The 15647-nt window shown below is 31.2% G+C and overlaps 1 protein-coding gene across 1 annotated transcript in view; it reads left to right on the top strand.

The window, feature by feature from the left end:
* The window catches only part of LOC130678600 (uncharacterized), a 128297-nt gene that overhangs the window by 41140 nt on the left and 71510 nt on the right, over window positions 1-15647 (top strand). Inside the window, exon 3 of the mRNA XM_057485924.1 lies at window positions 11613-11820. The gene's annotated coding sequence lies outside the window, so the exon portion shown is untranslated. The remainder of the gene's footprint in view (window positions 1-11612; window positions 11821-15647) is intronic.

Raw genomic sequence — 15647 nt, 5'->3', positions numbered from 1 at the left:
CTTTACCACAAATATATTAATTACTTACCACAAATAAATTAGATATTTCCGTCAAATTATAAAATTATTTGAATCAACTGTCATATTTTGTTCTACCAAATATATTTATTTGTCATTAAGAAATATTTTTTAAAAAGCCACAAATAAATTGATTTATTTGGGACAAATATTTCTTTTTTTCAGTGTAGTTTTTATGATATTGAAAACGTTATAAAAATATAAAAATTAATCTTAGATTCTTCGGACTTACAGTATATCAAATTAAAATGATATAAAAATGAATTTATTAATGAATAACTTAAAATAATAAGGACTCAAATTTCAAAAGCCTACTTTTTATCAATATCTGATAAGGATAATTTTAAAAATATATTTGTAATCTATAAATTCTCGTATAAGCATAAACTTAGAATAATTAAGTATTAATTTTTATTAATAGAAAATATAAAAAACATCGTTTTAAAAGTTATAATTCTAATAAATAACAAATACTCAATAAGCAATGATTTAAAAAATTGCATTAAAATCACAATTCACTGATAAGAGCATAGAAATAAAATTTAATAGAAGTTGTAGGTGAGGTAAGCAAAAAGAAGAATGACAGGTAATACAAAAAAAATTTTTTTGTATTATATTTTTTATATATATATTTATTTTAAATTATACACTGAAAAAAAGAAATATTTGTCCCAAATAAATCAATTTATTTGTGGCTTTTTAAAAAATATTTCTTAATGACAAATAAATATATTTGGTAGAACAAAATATGACAGTTGATTCAAATAATTTTATAATTTGACGGAAATATATAATTTATTTGTGGTAAGTAATTAATATATTTGTGGTAAAGAAATTAAATTTGTGACAAATAACCTAAAATTTGGCGATACTATACATATATTTGAAGCCCTTATTTATTTGTAGCAATCGGATCATTTCTTTACCACAAATTAACCACTTATTTCACGCAATTAAACTACTCAAATATATTATATCTTTCTCATAATTAAATATTTATTTGGCCATATCCAAATATACGATATCTTTGGCTCAAATAAATCTTAGTTGGCTCAAATAAATTTTTTTTTCAGTGTATATATTATAATTGCACGCCTCGATTTTTAATTATATATATAAATATTTTTAATTATATATATTATAATTTATAATGTTTTATAATATTATTTATAATATTAAATACACTGACACAAGTTGAGGATACCCACAGAATGGAGTAAAAAAGTTGTAGGTGGCGCTGTTATTTTCTTCTTTTGATCATTTTACCACACATTGGAGTAGATTGTACAAGTAATCTGGTATTGTATACTCCAAAAATAGTAACAGATACCAATTCATATAAAATTGTGTGGTTCCCAAAACCACAAAATAAGTATTTTATACTACATTGAGTAGTTGTGGAAACTACAAAGTTTTACCACATTACAGTAGTAAGCAGAAGTCCTATAGTAGTAAAATATCACGCACACTGTGGCTTATGTTACTACAGTTGTCATTGCGGCGACCACAAAGTGTAGTAAAATTTTTACTAGTTTGGTGTGGTAAATTCTACTCCAGCATTTTTTCCCGTGTATAACTGATTCATCGTTAATCAAAGATAAATCTCTAAAATTATTCACAATAATCACAGATAAATTGAGTATCGTCGTCCGAAACACGTAAATTTTATTACTTACATCAATTTAGAAAGACATTATTACATCAATTTTATTCACTTGAAAAAAAAAAAAAAATTACTTTTTTTTGGGGTATCCCATTTTGCCCGCAGAAAATAAAATTGTTTTTCTGATGGCAGTCTAAAATTCGTTATATTTATTTCAAATAGAATCAAAATAAAGCCAATTTACGATATTTATGTCCCTAAAAACTAAATTTTTCGTTAAGTATCCCGTTTTGCTCCCCCCCCCTCCCCTATGTAGAAATTTTAAACTCAAGTGTACTCGACCAAATTTATATTTTTAACTTTCTACTGATTTCCAATTTGTTCATATATATGTATATATATTTCGTCTCCTAAAAGTGGCTAGCATGCACTCGATTTTTAATAAAACTTTTCGCTAGCTAATTATTTTTAATGAATAACATTTTATAATTTTTATAATACGATATTAAAAAGTTTCCCGCAAAATAATTGGATATTTATATATTTTAAATATTAACCAAGTTTTTAATAAGGCAGTGTTTCGAAAAAAAATTTTAAATATATCAAATTAAAATCGCACCTTAATTCCAATAAATTAATAATTTTATATTTTATTGCAAACCATTTCCGCGACTAATTAAAAAAAAAAAATTTAATGGAATAAAAATTAAGTAACAATAATTTAATTATGATAGTTATGTATTTTTAGTTAATAATAGTATTAATTAAAATAAATGAGGAAGATAAAAATAAATATAGAAGTAAGAAAAGAAAAAATGAAAAATAAAGGGCACGATTTTGTAGGATGTAATAAATGTAGAGGATAGTGTTTAAGTATTAACAGAGTATAAAGGTGAAAGTGTCTCTCAGTATGTGTCTGTTGGATTAAACCATAAAATTGTTCTGGGACAACTGCGAATTTTACGTGATTTACGAGGCCAGCAGTCGTTAACTGGTCAAGCCCGCGAGGGAATAGTCAGCCAGAAAGGCGTTACCGTACACGTTACTTACACCTCTGTATTACGGCTCTGTATACAGAGTTAGCAGGAGCATAGTTGAGGTTGAGGTTGGGGTACAAGTGTAGGTACAGGCATATATTTTTATTATAATGATAATAATATATGTATTTAGCCAGATAGCTGGACGTATGAATAGAAGAGAGTACCGGGAAAAGTATAGATAATTTTTTTATGATCTCGTGGAAAAGTCGTTTCGCTGTGTGCTGTAGTATTATTTTTATTTTCTCTCTTTCTCTTTCTTTTTGTCTTTGGTTTATATTTTTTTACCCGGTTTTAAGAGCGATTATATTTACGATGTTCGTGCGTACTGTCACTATCTGTGACGTGATATTGTGGTAGTGTCAGACTGAGGGTTTGTGCGTGATTGCAGACTTGATGGGTAATAAAAAGGAGAAAAAATAAATCGTTTGTGTGTATGGGTGAATGGAGAAGAGAGGAAGGAGGGGAGGGAAGACGGGGTGTGCGGATGATGTGTAAATGAGTGTGAATGCGAAGGATGATAAAAATGGAGCTTATGAAGAAAGTGAATGACAAACAATGGCGAGGGTGGGTGTGCAGGAATAGTCCGATTGCCGTGACAATAAGAATGAAACGTCGCGGGAGTTTGTTTTGTTTATTGTCTGGGTATTGCTGTTTATTCATTTTTATCAGTGGCATATGTGGAGTCTATAGACTGGCTGGCTGTCTGTCAAACAGAACTGATAATTTTTTTCAACGTTTGAAAAAAAATTTTGTGAAAAAACACTACATTTTTTGGTTTTTATTCTTAAGGATTTAGAGACAGTTTTGAGGGGAGGATTATGTTGATTGAAAATTTTTAAATATAATTATGAGTCTTAAAAATTTATATTTGAATGTCCGTATATTTTTTTTTATTTTTACGCAGAATGGGGTAACGTTAAAAAATTATTGAAAAAATTTGGGCGTAAAAAAGTCGAAATTTTTTTGAAGGTTAGTCTCCGTGTGAACGTCATAAATTTTGATTTTATTAATTTGAAAAAAAAAAATTAAAAAATTCTAACAAACAAATTCTTTGGAATTGCAAATCTGTAGAAATCATACTCAAAAATTAATTTGATGGAGTTTCTGATATAATCTGACATGTCGGTAAATGACGGAGGATGAAATTGTCTTTTAGTTTTATGAAAAATTGCATGTAAACATCAAGAGCAAGTAAGTTTTCCCTTGTTAGAGATAACCCCAAGTAATACAGAGGTTTTTTGTTCTTCATATTGTCCTTTTCAGGAAAAAATTACAAAAACTTTAACGAAGATTATTAACTAACTTAATAATGATAATAATATCAAAATAAGCTATTGAATATAAAATCAAATCTCTGAAGCCGTAAAAAAATATTTGCGCGTCACAGTAATGGTCCGCTTTTGCATATACATGTCTAAATTATTCAGAAATATTTATAATTATTATTATACGTCCATTCCGACTTCTAATAAACAATAAGCCCCTTAAAATAGTTAACATCAATAACTAATGATTGTCATCAAATGCAGATATTTTGTTATGCTGATCTCTCAAAGTTAACGGGTAATTCGTACGAATAAAGCACAGGCTCTAACTTTTAAAATTAAACTATCTCTGGTTAACGAACATAAGTTGGTTAATAATTTACTTTTTAACTGCCCTGTTAAAAAGCATTGTTAGAATGAACTGAACTTGGTGTAGCGGTGCTACTTGTGAAATCCGGTGTATTCATCCGGTATTAAAACGGTACACATACAGAATAAATTAACTGGTTAGAATTGACTTTTGACAGGTTTTCATTTTATTGAAATCAAGTGGAAAATTCATAATCCTCAAAGAAAATTTTTAATTGCTGCACCGTAAAAAATCGAGTGTAGGGGAGACCGGGGCAAGACGGCCCACCTAAGCCGGTTATTAGTATTTGTGGCTTTTAACCATCAAGTCGATTTACTCTTGTCCAACTTGAATTCAATTCACCAAAATTTTGGTGAAGCTCCTGAAAAAAATTTTTTTTTTTTTGGGGCAAGACGGCCCCCTCCGAAAAAAAATGAAAAAAAAAATTATTTTTTTTTAATTGTAAAAAAATTTCCCGCGTAACAAATGTTTATATTTTTCTCTTTAACAACTGTATTTACTTTAATATTACTCGAAATAACCTTTTTTGATATAATACGAGTCATTTTTTCACTTCTGTAAAAAATTGATTATTGGTTTTTTTAACTTTTTCAAATGCTTTATTTTAATCCAAATCCATATAATTAACCAAAAAATGATATTTCTATTAAATTAATCATGACTAGGTTATAATACTATGAAATACATTTTCTTTTAGAATTTTTGAGTGGTTCATTTTGGCCCAAGTTTCACGTATCGGGCTAAAAATGAGTAAATAATCTAAATTTGTGATAATCAAAAGAAAACAAGAAAAAAAAATTTTTGGTTAATTTTTGAGGTGGGCCTTCTTGCCCCGGTCTCCCCTAAATTTGGAATGATCAGGAATTTTATTTAAATCTTTCACTCCGTCACTTGGCGTTTCGGAGTTTCAGAAAAATCACTGCATCCGGAGTAAATAGGAAGTTTGTTTATCCAGGGGAGTGGTTTTGGGTCGATGTGGATTTTATTCAAATCTGTATTGACTATGAATCGGAGTTTTTATATTAAAATGAACGCCCCTTCAGAGTGAATTTTACTCCAAGGGGATTAAATAAACACAGAGTCATCCACTCCGGACTTAATCCGCGTTCTCTCTGATATTTTTTACAGCGTGAGCAATTAAAAGTAAATAAATATTTAAAGAAGAGTATGATTAATAGTAATAAATTATTGTGAAGCTATAAATCGAGTAAATCAAACCAATCAATATGAAAATTATGATTTTTAATTTTTTTATTTATAAATTGTGATTAAATTTACTGTGATTCCAAGCTTTGCTTACAGTCTAATTAATATTTTTAATTTAACGTTGATAAAATAAAAATAAAAATAATTACATTTCTTACAAGAACACTGACTTAATTAAGGTTCATATTGTTGAATTTAATAATTAGCTCGGCACTAATTAAATTAATAAAGAAGAGTAAATAAATCTAAAAAAATCAAGAAAAAGTTTGTCAAAGTCGGCATCGAGATAAAGAAAACAAACGTATAATAGTGGAAGGGGGTAGCGTAGGCAAAACGGGGTACCCTCAAAATTTTATAAAAAAATAATTTATATTTTAAATGGTTTTTAAAAATTCCAAAATCACTTTTGTAAATATAATTGAGCGTATTTTGAATTTTTTTTGTTAAACTTTTTCAAAAATCAATTGTTGGTTGAAAAATATTAATGACTTTTGTTTTATGATAAAAACTATTAAAAATTTATTTTTCATGATACCAGCATCGAAACTTGAAGCTTCAGTGTTTCTACATCCCGTCGAAACAAGCTAATTTCAAGCCGATGCTGCAAACAACTGCTAGCAAATTCATAATTCAAAAATACCTTCATACAGCGGGCAGAAACATGCGTGTTTCTTCCCTTGGGAAGAAACAGAATTGTTTTTGCCCAGTGTCAGTTATATTTAATGTTTATTTGCAGCCTTATTACTCTCATTTCTTTACTTGTCACTTCAGTTTACTCATTTCATCTTTTAAGTGACAGTTTTAATTAACCTAATAAAATTAATAAAAAATGAGTGAAAATAATATTTTTGTCTTATTTGCTATTGAATAGAAAAAATAAATAGTATATTACACTACAAGGGAAGAAAGTTGAAATTCCTGCCCTGTGTGATATGATGCCCGAGGCGAAGCCGAGGGCATCATGACACACAGGGCAGGGCTTTTAACTATCTTCCCGTGTGGTGTATACGATTTTTCTTTATACCTGGTCGAAAGTACGTTTATTAATTACATTTTTGAATACTATAAACAACACAACCACGTTCTGCCTTCAGCTGACAGGTCGGCCATGTTTTTTTTATTTGCTCCCTATTGACGCGCCTCTTTCGGACATACATAAAACTTTAATTTTTTTCCGTCTCCCTTTTTTTTTTTGTTGCGTTTTTGATGCCTGCCCCGCGACATTTGAAAGCACGAGCGAAGCGAGTGCGTCTGGTCGGCGGGGGCAGGCATCAAAAACAAAACAAAAAAAAAAAGGGAGACGGAAAAAAATTAAAATAAAAAATAATTATTTTTTTTCGAAAGAAATAAATTTATGCCTATGAACAAGATTTTTTTCCTGCCAATAAATAATATATAAATGAATACATAATCTTTCAATAATTAACCTCGCCTCTGCATCAAAATCTTTTATCACCTCATCCTCGTCCATAGAGTCATCAGATGATACTTTTTCAGTCATTTTATTATTGCAAGTACACTGTTTACTTAAAATATCACAAACAACGAGACACGAAAACACTGACGTACATATAAATAAAGCAACGATCTATGATGTTATCGTCAAAAATTTTATTGATAAAGTGGTAGACGTTCAGTAGATGGCAGCAGCCGGCTGTTTCCGTAGGCACGAAAAAATTTTTTGCTCCCGGCGATGTAAGTGGGGCGCGTGTAACTCCACTAGGAGAGGGAAATGAGACTTTAGGCCTTAAAATTAGGGAGGGAAGTGCGTACTTTCGACTAAGGGATAAAGAAAAAAATTTTTTTTTAACGGTAGCTGAAAATTTTTTCTATTTACTTTGAATATCGTTAAAAAAAAAAGGTTTAGTGTATTTGAGTCCTCGAAAACTTCGTATTTCCTTAAGTAACCCCTTTTGACCCTCCTCCCCTATATATTTAGTTCGTTCTATTATGGACATACTCTTCCCTGTTATGACAAAACGACGTATCTCGAGATACGCTGTTTTTTCGTAACAAACCTAAAAAGGTTTATTTAGTGTCACTTAATAATAGGGTATCATCAAAATTTTACTAATTTAATTAATTATGCCAATAATTTTGATCAAATGTGCGTATAAAAGAAATGAAAAAAAAACGTATCTTTTTTGCATTGGAAATTTAATTCTTCGAGTTAAAGCTTTTTGTCATAACAATTTCATCTATTTATCAAAATATGCATTAGTTTCTTACGATACAAAAAACGTATCTCGAGTTACAGCGTTTTGTCATAACAGAAATTAATTTTTCTGTTAAGTTGTACTCAAATTCTGTTAAAACTTTAAACGCTATTTTCTCGAAACTATAATTTTTGAGATACGTCGTTTTGTCATGACAGGGCAGTACTAGAAAAAATAGTGAATTTTTGAATCATAAAATAATCAGTAATCAGTATTGATACTGGAAATAGCGTAGAAAGTTTTGATAAAATTTGTCTGGTCGCAGCGTACTTTGACTACTGATGAAATAAAATTAATTATTGCCTGACTGATAAAACAGGAGCTGATTAGAATAAGGCAGTGTACAATCTTATTTAAACTTGAATGACAGTAAGACCGAAGAGAAGAAGGAAGAGGGAGAGGGAGAAAGAGAATAGAGACTTAACTAAAGGTCAAAGGAATAGAATGAAGACTGCTGAAGGAAGGAAGCAGATTAATGAGAATTAACGTTAATTGCTGCCGGGAAATCGAGGACTCGTGAGTACTGCTGAGTGAAATACGGGGACAAGCAAATTTTGCTGCTGTACGCGTATACACCACAATGGATTATCTGCTTGGCTTGAAATACTTATTCCGAGCCAACAAACATTTAAATTATTTAAATTATCACCGCTCAGAATTTCTTGTAGAAATACATCTATATATATATCATTCTAATCAATGTGAGGATTTTCTCTTGATAAGTGATCTAATTTAAATTATTTTAAAGCTTATTAACAGGACGCAATCCTGTGGGAGCAACAGGATAAAATTTGTATGCTTCATATAGTGGTGAAGAAAATTTTTTTTTAGAAATTTGAACTTTTTCCAGACTGAATTTTTCCACAAATTCTGAGATTTTATTATACTGACAAAAAAAATTGGTACTTGACAGTTGTTTCTTATCTTGTTGATTCCACAGGAAAAATCCTGTTGTTACAACAGGATTCTGTCCTGTTGCAGCACCTATTTTTTTCCATGTGAGAAATCACCAAATCCTATAATTAGACTTTTTAAATTTTACAAAATTTGACCAACATGTCCAGCAATAGAATTTTACTTAAAATCGGCCAATAACAAAATCGGCATCCGAAATGGAAGTAGTTCGAATAAGTGGTATACTTGGGACTGTTTATGCAGCGAATATTCACTGATTTGCAGCACTTTTTACTGATTCATTGTAAGAGAGTACTAAAAATCGACTCTTAGGACTATTAACTATAAATTCGCTTAAACAATCCAAATTCGAGCCATAAAAAAAGTCCAGACACTGAGGTCACTTTCTTCTCTAAAGATCGCATGTAAATCTAATTATTTTAAAATAACCAGTCTTAGACATTATAACCTATTTCAGACTACGATTATTTATGAACCTGAAGATCGGAACGTTTTTCGCGCAACGAAAATGAAACTAATTCATAAAATTTGTGCCTAAAGGCGAATTTAGGGATAGTTGGGGGTGGCCTGTAATTTTCAGGTGACGTGCGAAATATTTCCGAAATCTAGATCCATTTGATTTTTTACCTTTCATTTGTTTTTCTTATTTTCCTTCCGCGAAAAACGTTACGATCTACAGGTACATGATTATTTAGGCAAAAGTTTATCTATAGTCCGTAATAAAAAAAAAAAAAAAACAACAACATGGATTAACAATCCTGTCACTAATTTTATCGAACAAAGCCAACAGTATAATATCTGACTACGTATAAATTATCTTCCTGTATTCTACTGATCACTTAATTTTCCGGGACTTTAATAAAAACTAAACTTTTTAAATAATTCACATCAACAGCAAAGTTTTTTGACGTATGTCCGAGAATATATATCCGTCGCTCTTTAAATTATTCACTCGATCAGTTTGTTAGGTAGTCACACTGTACAGTAAAAATTCTATATTTATCTTCTGCTAAGTTAATTTATTTAATGTAACCTCTTGATATATAATGCATGTGTTCTCATATATTTATATCCCAGTATTGTGATATAAATTTTGTGTTTTCTCAATTACAATAACTTTATGCAAATAATTCCAACTCTATTCTCAAAATAATAATAATGGTAACAATAATAATAATTTACTTAAATGCAGAAACACGTGAAATAGGTCATATATTTAATATTATTAGCAGTTTCGTATAAATGGCTATAATTTTATGCAAAATATTATATGTATATCTGGTAAAAGAGAATTTTAAGGAATTAATTTTTTTTTAATCTCGCGACTCTCTTATATGTTCAACTGTGCAGCATTTTTTTTATTTATTAACATCCCCACACGGAAAAAGTATATATCCGTATATATTCAGATTTGCCCGAATATATACGGATATATACTTTTTCCGTGTGGGTCAATAATTAAATAAAAAAAAAAAATAATAAATATTAATTCTAAATTAATTTGTAAATACCAATTTTCCTCAGTATACTATACATATTTATAACAATATCTGTATATATATGTTTTAGTAGTAATGAATGCCAACGCGCATACATTAAACACTTGGAGGAATTTCCACTATCCCAGTACCGTAATTCCACGAGTTAACCATCACCACATTTAAATAACTCACTTCCGACACACAAATGTGTAGCCGTAGAATCATACCTTTCATAATAATAATAGTAATGTTGACAAATAAACGTGAAGAAAATAATTAAATTTTTGAAATATCTATTTGGGCATAATTTTAAAAAAATTCTATGGTCCGAATATGTGGACCGCAAAACGTTTATAGAATAGTAAAACCTCGACAATTGGTTGATGCAAATTGTCCGCGAATTATTCAACCAGAGCAAATAAAATTGTTTGTTGATTTACTTACTGTACACATGCACGGGCATGGACATGGGCATGGGCATAATAAATAAAAAATAAAAACTAAAATGAAAAGCATGAATGTACACGAAATGAAATGTTTTTTTATGAATTGACTTGATTGGACAACGCGAAATTGATTTAGCCGGCAAGTTAGCGACAAAGTGGAGGTTGGGGTCACTCAATATAGTCAATAACACAGATTACAGATCCGAAGAGTCGAGTTAGATCCCAAAGGCTTATCCATCATAGACCAGACCGCTAACCTCTCATTTTCGAAAAATCCATCCTTCTCTTTCACCGACTGCAATTTCTTTCTATATCCGACTGCAGAGTATAGAGCCGAGGTACTTGCATACATATGCACGTACATATACATCTATATATGCGTTGTGTGGGCTGATGGTAAAATCGTCAAAGGCAAAGTCAGACGTAGGCCAACAACGACGTCGATTTTACGAAAACTCTTCGGAAAAATCTCCATAATTTCGCGAATTGCCTTTTGATGTACAAGATGAAAGAGCTCCGTTCCTACGTCGAATAGTCTGCGGTGTGCCGTTTACATACGAGAATAAAAGACTGAGAAAGCGAGAGGGCATCCTTCTCTCCTCCAACTAGCTCATTCATTTTTTTACTCTTCCGTACCCGTGTACCAACGCACACTACAAAACACTTTTAACACAAAATTGAACAACTTTCCCGACACACAATAGAGTTGTCTTGCATCTCACCCAACAAAACCAACTATGCCCCCTTTGTCTTTCTCTCAAACTTGTCAGAGATTATTATCCCCCTCTACCCAGCCCCCAGCTCTTGATCCTCATCCTCATCCTCATTCTCTTCCACTGCTACCTCGGTCTCTCTCTATATTTACTTCTTTTTCCGCCCGTCAGACACTCCGGCTGTGTAATTATGCAGCTCACTGTGCCGCTACGGACAGAGAACTCGAGATAATTTATTTTTTATTCATTTTATGCATATGTTTTGTGTTTCGTAAGATGTCGGGGCCAAGTGCAATTCAATTTTTAACTTTTGTTGTGCTGGTGTTTTATATTTTTCAGACTACGGCGGCGTAATGAAAAATATTTCGGCGTACGGGGCGAAGGGAGTTTCAACAAAAGCGGAATATTAATCAAGAATGGAAAAAATATGGCGCCAAGTTTCGCGTGGTATTGGAGGCCAGCAGATAGCGATGCGTATGATGAGATACAAAGGATTTATTGTTCGAGGGATCGGCGAACAGGGGGAGTGGAGAGGGAGAAAGAGAAGGTATGTATCATGTATCATGTAGGTTCTTTGGAAAATACATGCGTTCTGCTTAGTGGAGAGAATAAAGAGGGAGACGTTGCCCTGGGGTTGAAGCGGCATTCAATGCAGTGGGTTTAATTTCACCATGATACAGAGCGTGGGGTGTGGGGCAGAAGTTGAAGGGTGAAGGGTGGAGACATATAGATATATATTATCACAAGCTCCTTTGGACAACTCGTATGGGACTGCCGTGGAATTGCCGCGGGGAATCCTATCGTCTTTTGTCTTAGAACAATACCCTTCTCGACACAAAAGTGACTAAGTGCCCGTAATACCTGCCATTATGAGCGCCTCTATCTCGACGGCACTTTTTTATCCATCTCTTTGGCGCAACCAGTACGATGCTGCCATTGCATCGCCGCAGCCGTCATGTCTGTCATACTCACGCTGCTTCATGTTGAGCTCGCTTATGTCAATAGTCTGCTTAAATCCTCACTAGCATTATCATGGAAATGTTTAATTATTACTCTAGTTAAAAGTCCTACTACTTTATTTATTTAGTTTTTTTTTCAGTCATTCTTATTAAATAAAGTAGTTCGTGCTCATAAATTTTGTTAATCATTTGCTGGACAATTAATTAGTTACATATTTTCGCTTCAAAGGTTACGCGTCTCGTGAACTTAGAAACTGTTAAATTTTAGAATTTATTTTTCTGTCTGGAAAATTTGAAAATACATTGAAATGTCGATAGCCAACTATTGAATACCCTTTGAACTATGATATTAAATTATAAAACAACTTTCTCTTCTGTTAATTCAATTTAAATGATCATTTAAGGGCCCGAAAAAAGACGACCGGGCTTAAAAAATTAAAAAAATTATCACTAAATAATATTTCAGTCAGTCTCGAACGGATTTTAATTTGAATAATAAATATTAAACCGGAAGCCATCATTTGAAATGAGATAAATTATAGTCGGGTCTCATTACCAACCACACAATCCTTCGATTAAATTATTAATTTGCAAAATGTGGGCAATATGTTGAACAATAAAGTTTCCCTTGAAGCCCAATTATTTATTTACAAAACATTCGACTCTTTCGGCCGCCTTATAAACTATCAACTGATAATTCACTTGAATAATTCAAATATTTAATTGCCCGTTGAAACTCAGAGACCAAATCTTGTCAAAAATAATTTAACCGCGGGTAATAATGCCTAAGTGACAGAAATGATATTTAAAATAACCCCCTCCGCTAAAGGCTACTCTACATGGAAAGAAAATTATGGGAAGTTTTGCTATGCATTATGGGAATGGTTCCCATAATGATATGGGAATGGTTCCCATATTGGTATAGGAACTATTCCTATAATATTATGGGGACTATTCCCATAATTTTATGGGAACCATCCCTATAATATCATAAAATTTTTTTTTTGCACAATAGTGTAGAAATTTCCTAAAATTTAAATTTTCTTGAATGTTTTGTGCTGACAAAAAATTCTTGTTAAAAATTTTAATGTTTTTTTGCCAAATACGATTTTTTTTTCAATGTTTGAATTTTTGTTTTTATGTTTAATAATATTTCTGTGTATTGTAGAAGTGATTACCACACTTCTTTAAATTAATTTTTTCATGATAGTATGGGAATCATTCTCATAATATTATAGGAATGTTTCCTATAATAGTATGGGAACCATTCCTATAATATTATTGGAATAGTTCCCATACTATTATAGGAACCATTCCCATACTATTATGGGAACCATTCCTATAATATTATGGGAATAGTTCCCATACTATTATAGGAACCATTACCATAATATTATGGGAATGGTTCCTATAATTTATGGGAATGGTTCCTATAATTTATAGGAACCATTCCCATAAATTATAGGAATGATTCCCATACTATTATAGAAAGTATTCCTATAAATTATAGGAACCATTCCTATAATTATAGGAACCATTCCCATAGTGTTATGGGTATTATTCCCATAATTATAGGAACTATTCCTATAATTATGGGAAACATTCCTATAATTATAGGAACCGCTCCCATAATTTATGGTCGTAATTCCTATGATGGTATAGGAAAAAATTTCACAAAATTATGGGAACCTCTGCCATAATTTTCTTTCCGTGTAGTAGAAGGGTCTTACATAGAAATGTTACTACAAGTTTATAGAGTCCCGATACTACGTTCCTTGTCTTCTATATTTCATCATCCGTCATATGATGTCGTAGCGCAGAAGAAATCATAAAAAACAGTCTTCTAGTCTTCTGACTCTTAAAAAGGATACTGATAGTTTTAAGTGCTGTTGAGCAAAGCAATCTAGTCTTCTGTCTTTAAAAAAGTATTGTTGCTAAATTTAAGAGATGATTCATCTCTAATACCAATTTTATTAAGTTTTTTATTTGTTTGTGGTATAAATTACCATTACTTCATTATATTTTATGGCTAATGTATTGAAGTAAAGATTAATAATACATTTCGATAATTCAATGCAATTTTTTCGATTCTATTCAAAATCTCCCTTAGCTAGGCCTTATTACCCGCCGGTACTTTACTTGAGAAAAATATTTAAACAGCTCCCGGTCATAAATTTTCCAACACACATCCGACAATTAATTTCTATAAAATAATTTTTACATCTCATTTTCCGCGAGATAATAAATCAAATTAATTAAAGTTAATTGTTATAAATTAAAAATAAAATTTTTATTCCTAAGATGAATGGAGTATTAGAACTAGTGCGAGGAACACGAGTACCAGCTGCTGCCAGAAATTCTCCGGTAATTAATTGGCTCATTGATTATCAAATTTTTTTATTTTCTTTCGTCTATTTTATTTAAACTCATTGCCGCACAAATGAAGCGAGTCGGGCTATAGCAGTCCCCGTACCAGTACGAGCACCAGAGGCAGAAGCAGAGGCAGTGGCAGTAGCAGTGGTCGTTTAGTTAGCGCCATCGATGGTAATTTGTAAGCCTGAATGAGAGTATGTGTAGCAACTACGCGGCTCGTTTAGAATTGATACAACCCAGGTTAGCCACGCTCGGCTTACCGAGCTCTGTGATCTATTACTCCATGCATTACCCGACACATGCTGGCTGTACTACACGTTCTCGCGGGTCAAAGCTAATTTTAAAAACTGACGCCCTACTCTAAAGAATGGTTTTGATTTATTCACATCTCTATACTTACGTTTTCATACCCTAATCATTTTTGGTATTTTTTTCTTTCTTATCACTGCTTAGAAGAACAACAACAATTATAGTGTGCAGTACGTAGTAGTAAAAGTTAATTTAATTCTGTTTACAGTATTTTCTATTTAACGCGCGCATTCAACAGAAGTATTGAGATACTTATTGAGAAACAGTTGTGGCAGTATTTTCATAGTAATAACTTTCGAAAGTTTATTTCTTCATTCAATGTCTTTATTTTATTCGATTTATTCACCAGGACTTATTGACTCGTCACAACGTCACTTAATTTCCGGGATGCCACCGTTAAAGTTATTGAAAACCCTTTTATTTGAATTCGAATATCCGTTTTATATATATATATATATATATATATATATATATATATATATATATATATATATATATATATATATATATATATATATATATATATATATATACAGCTTTTACCTTTTCTATTTAAAAAAAAAAATATAATAAATTTTGAATTATGACTCAAAATATTTTTATATTCTTTGGGCAAAATATCGAATTGGTCAAAAAAATATATCGATACTGCCATTCTAATAGGCCGTATCCCACAAAATTTGACATTTTCACTTTTTTTGAAAAATGGAATCATTGTAACAATGTGCAGCTT

Source organism: Microplitis mediator, chromosome 2, assembly GCF_029852145.1.
Source record: "Microplitis mediator isolate UGA2020A chromosome 2, iyMicMedi2.1, whole genome shotgun sequence".
Taxonomy (NCBI): domain Eukaryota; kingdom Metazoa; phylum Arthropoda; class Insecta; order Hymenoptera; family Braconidae; genus Microplitis; species Microplitis mediator.
This window is presented reverse-complemented; position numbering and strand designations above follow the sequence as displayed.